Source organism: Dasypus novemcinctus, chromosome 30 (genome assembly GCF_030445035.2).
Source record: "Dasypus novemcinctus isolate mDasNov1 chromosome 30, mDasNov1.1.hap2, whole genome shotgun sequence".
NCBI lineage: Eukaryota > Metazoa > Chordata > Mammalia > Cingulata > Dasypodidae > Dasypus > Dasypus novemcinctus.
The window spans coordinates 48,048,221-48,053,940 of NC_080702.1; the positions used below are offsets into that span (position 1 = coordinate 48,048,221).

The 5,720-nt window shown below is 34.0% G+C and overlaps 1 pseudogene; it reads left to right on the forward strand.

Annotated features, from left to right (window-relative positions):
* The first annotated feature begins 237 nt into the window (after nt 1-237).
* LOC139437921 (olfactory receptor 7A17-like) lies at nt 238-1,108 on the forward strand (annotated as a pseudogene).
* The last annotated feature ends 4,612 nt before the right edge of the window (nt 1,109-5,720 follow it).

Genomic DNA, 5,720 nt, shown 5'->3' on the forward strand with positions numbered 1-5,720 from the left:
ATAGTGATTTCCATTGTGGACAAGTATAGTTAGTCAGCAAAATTATCAAGGAAAAGCAGGAGCATTTGATTTCTCTGACATTGTTAAATAAGGAAATTAAATCTTTATAAAATCTATAAAAATATAATCTTAGTTTGCTTACAAAAGAAATCATACCATATATTATATTTTTATAGTTACTGTATGTGGCAAAATTTACATTATTCTCATATCTCTTCTAGGAACTTCATCATCTACATGGAAAGAGAAAACCAAACATGTGTCTCAGAATTTGTCCTCCTGTGGCTGTCAGAAGATACAGGAGTGCAGCCCCTCCTCTTTGGACTGTTCCTGTTGATGTACCTTGTCACCTTCACAGGGAACCTGCTCATCATCCTGGCCATCATCTCAGACTCCCACCTCCACACACCCATGTACTTCTTCCTCTCTAACTTGTCTTTTACAGATATCTGTTTCACCTCCACCACTGTCCCAAAGATACTGCTGAACATCCAGACAAAGAAAAATCATAACTCTTGAAGACTGCCTCATCCAGAGGTTTTCATTTCATACTTTTTGGACAATTAGATGATGCCATTTTGACTGCAATGGCTTACGACAGCTTTGTGGCCATCTGTCACCCTCTGCACTACACAGTCATCATGAACCCCTAGCTCTGTAGCCTCCTGCTACTGGCATGCTGGTTATTGAGTGTTTTGTATTGCCTTTTACAGGGCTTAATGGTTTTGCAATTGTCTTTTTACAGGTTTGGAAATTCCCCACTTTTTCTGTGAACTTAATCCGGGAGTCCAACTTGCCTGTTCTGATACCTTCCTAAAATGATGAAGTGCTATATTTTGCTTCTGGACTTGTGGGTTTTACTCCACTCACTGGGATCCTTTTCTCCTACTCAAAGATTATATCCTCCATTTTTAGAATTTAGACGGCTGAAGGCAAGTACAAATTATTTTCTACTTGTTGGTCTCACCTCTCAGTAGTGACCTTGTTTTATAGTGTAGGTGTTGAAGTGTATCTCAGCTCTACTGCTTCCCAAAACTCAAGGACAAATGCAGTAGCCTCAGGGATGTACATGGTGGCCATTCCTATGACACTTTATCTACAGTCTTAGAAATAAGGACATGAAGCAGTGTTTTAAATAGCTGAGAAGCATTCCCTCTAAAAAAGAATTCATGTCTCAAGTTTAGAAAATTGCTCATGACTAACAGAGGCCACAAAGGGAGAGATCTAAATAAAAATTCTTTATAAGTGTATAGCAAGATAACTTTTATTTGCCTAATATCAGAGCTCTTTTTCTTTATTTTTTTGTAAGTAAATGTCACTTGTTTCTTTTTTATTATTTTACATCATGTGATCTTTCTTATTGTATTTCCTGAAATCAGTATTGAAGGCAGAAACTGCTGCCTGGACTTTCAATAATGAAATATTTCATACATGTAATTTATATATATAAAATCATAGCAGATGCTGGAGGGATGAAGGTGTACTATAGTCAGTGCTAGATGAAAGAAACTTCTAGTATTTTATGGTTTTGGTGAAAAATAATCCTCTAATGAAAGGCTGTGTACCACTTATCAGGTTTTTTATTCATTGGCTCCAGAAACAAGTCACATCCTGAATTGGAGACATCATCTGATTGGTTTACAATAATCCAAATCATATCTCTGATATACCACTTTCTCCTGCACATTCCAAATCATAAGTTAAGTGAGATTGTAATCAACAACACTATCTTTGATCCTTCAAACAATGGTGATCTCAGTAACTTCTGTGATTCTCCCCATGATCTACAGTTACACCTTAAAACTTATTCTTATAGTAAAGAACATTTTCTGGAAATTTTGCTAAGCAATTCCTATAATAGTTGTTCATATTTACAGACCATAAAAGCAAGGTATATATTTTCCCCATTTCCTACAATAACTTTTTCAACTATTATACCGAGATATTAGGAGATAATTTCAGGTTTTTATGTAGACTTACTGTGTTTACATAAAAAATTTAAAAAATAAGATTTCTTTGAACACATGCCATTAATCAGTAATCACAGAGAGCATTTCAACTCTGATATATTTTCCTTAAAGTTATGTACTTACCTAAATCTTTACTTACTTTCCCATTTCTCCATCTTTTATTTTTCTCTCAAAAAATTGTATTCCTTGTTTTGTCACATTTTTAATCTTCTCCAAGACCTGAAAATATGTGGAAACAATAATCATTCACTCTAAACTAGTATATAAATTTGCTCTCATGGAAAATTAAATTTATTCCTTAAGAATCTATAAATGGGTACAAGAATGAAAAACCCATCATGTTGTATGCTATTGATGAAATTAAAGTGCATTTTATGTTTTCTTTTAATGTGAAACCTTGAAGAGAAGCCTTAAAATATGGCATTCAACTGAAAAAAATACTTCCATAAATTGAATTAGAGCTAAAAGCCAGGTTAAAGAGTTAAACACTAATATATTCCCTGGAGAAATGGGAGACTTGATTGATGCCAGGGAAGCATGAAATGTATTTGAAATAGAAGGAGGAGAAGACACATTGTGAGTGAGATCTGTTCTGTTCAATTTTATTATGTTGTGTGAAAAGAATAATTATTTACTAGGACTGTACCATGAGAAATTTAGAGAAGATGAACACTGTCAATTGAAGATCAACTGTCCAGAGTGGGGGAAGTGAGAATAAAAACCCTCAGTTTCAGGGAATATCTTTTAAACTAAGAAACAGTGGAAAACAATAACAGTGGCTTTGCCTCATATAATGCACCATAATAATGTAGCGAGTCTCTAAGTGAGTATATTTCAAACATAGAAGCAATGATTTCTTCCTCCAGTGCCAAAAGCTGAGTTTCCAATAGAAACAAATTCTAGAGTAATAGTATTCATAATGACGTCTTGGACTTCAACTCCTAGTGTCATTCCCCAATGCCTCTCTTCCCATTTCTCCACACTTAAAGACCACCCTTCTCAGAAGTATTGGAAGCACCTACATATTAATAACTCTGAGATACATCATCCTAAGTGTTTTTCATATGTGTTTCATCTACTGGAATTTCCAGAAGGATGATATTGTGTATTTTTTCTTCATCCAAGGAGGAAATCACAGTGGGAAAAAAATCACTGGAATGAACCACCGAAGTTCTATTTTGCTGTGGGAAGAAACTATCATGTGAGGGAACGTTTTACTGTCAGTAACTGCAGGGATACAGAAAAAGTGTCAGATGTAGGAATGTCCACAGATATAAATTTTATTTATTTTCAAATTTCTGTTTCAAGCTGCAAGGGACTTTGGTTTCCATTGCCACTAAATTTCTCCCAGTTCAACTACATAGAAATTATAAATTTTCATCATTGCATATTTCAGCTTTAGAGGTTCTATTTATTTCATTATCGAAATAGGTTTATGCCATTTTATATATTTGCAATACTCTTTAATTTTCTAAATCTCATTAAAAAGAGTTTTTTCATATTCTGTGTCTGCATAATTTCAAGCTCTGAAACAGTTAAAGGCTTATTTCTACTATCTGTTTTTCTTCTGGCTCTTAGTCATGGTAACTTGTTTTTCTAAGTGTTTATCTATTTTTAAGATTGTGTTATGTTAATTTGTTGAGTCCATATTTGTATGAATTCTTGGAGTTTTGGTGGAAAAGAGAGGATTTACATTTGAAATTATTTTACTCTTAGGAAAAGTTCAATAAAATAGTCAATGATTTATTTAGATTGAGAAAGAAAAAAAGAGAGGAATGAAATCACTACAATCCAAAATGAAATTAGGGACATTGCTAGATATTGCTGATCTTAAAGTGATTATGAATGAATACTGTGGACACTAGTCTGCCAATATCTAGATAAACTGGAAGAAAGTGGGCCAAATCTTAGAAACACCAAATTTACCTAAATTAAATGAAAAGAGATAGATCTCAACAAAAGGGTAACAAGGAAAGGGACTTAATTACTCATCAAAAACCTCCCAAAAAATACAAGTGTAGGATAAGAGAATTTCTGTAATGAAATCTGAAATATTCAAAGAAGAAATAATTACAGTACTCCAAATCTTCCAACTTATAGTCAGGTTATCTCTTCCAAACTCCTTCTATGATACTAAAACTATTTTGATATGAAAGCTACATAAAGACATAAGGAAAGAAAACTAAGGACCAGTTCCTTACATAATATAGATCTAAAATCACTGAACACAAACTGTCTTATCAAATATGAGTGAATATTAAAAGAATATTAAAAGAAGTATTCCTGACCTAGTGAGATTTATCTCAATATGCACTTATGTTCATCACAAGAAAATCAATGTAATGCACAACATTAACACAACTAAGAGAAAAAATCACTTGTAAATTTCAATTCATGCAGTAAATATGAATGACAAATTACAACTTTCATGATAAAAACACTCAGAAAAATAAGAATAGAGAGTAACTTCCTCAACATGATAAACAGCAATGATGTAAAAACACAAGTAATCTTTTCTTCAATGCTAAAATAATGAAAGGAAGACCACTTTCTCTATTGCTATTCAGAAGTGAACTGGAAGTTAGGAAATTAGTCCAGAAAACTAAATAAAATGCATCCAAATTAGAAAGGAATAAGTAAAACAGTTTTCAGCGAAGTCATTTTCCTTTATAGAGAACATGACAAAGCATCCCCAAGAAAATTCTACAGCTCATAAATTAATACAGCAAAAAGCATTACATGAGATATTAGTTTTTGAGGTATGGAGGGCCAGGGATTGAACCCAGGACTTCAGACATGGGGAGCCAGTGCTCAACTGCTGAGCCATATCAGCTTTCCTGTGTTGTTTTTTAAATGTCTTTCGCTTGATTGTTTTCAGGAGGCACTGGGAACTGAACCTAGGATCTCCCATATGGAAGGCAGGTGCTCAATCTTTTGAGCCACGTCCATTCTAAGGTATGAAATTAATATGCAAAAATTTGTTGTGTTTTATAAACCTTCAAAGAATGTTAACTGTGTATTTAAAAAATTCATATACCATAGCATCTAAAAGAACAAAACACCTAGGAATCATTTTAACTAAATAGGTGATGGACTTGCACAATGAAAACTAGGAAATACTTTTGCAAGAAATTAGAGAAGATATAAGGAAATGGTAAAATATCCTTTGTCCATGGATAGGAAAAATTCCTATTATTAAGATGCCAGTACTACCCAGAAATCCATAGCTTCATCATTATTCCTTTCAACTTTCCAGGAGACTTTTTAAGCAGAAAGGACAATCTTCATTCAGATAGGATTATATTTCACCAGGACTGATTATATGGTGATCTATTTATTTCTTTTATTGGCTTGTTTAGACTGGGAGATATTGGAGAGCAAGAACAAATCTTCACCTTTCTTCACCCCGGGAACATAGTTGAGTGTTTACCTGACAGTATTCTGAATAAATATTTCTTGAGTGAGTTGAACAGAAATTGCTAAATATGGGGGAGAAAACAAAAGCAATGAAAAAAGAGGAATTCCTGCTTAGAGAGGAGTTTCATGAATGAGATCCAATGCCAGAAGAGACAGATCAGATACAGAAGATATATTAGTGTATCCAGAATCTCTCTCCTCAGCCAGCAACAGAGAAATCATTCAGGGGAACCTTGCAATACAGAGCTCACACCTAAAGTGAGGTGACCTCCTCCTGGGAGGAAGGAGTGCACTGGGATAGGAGATGAACGTGGAGCTCCAAAGATGTCTCCC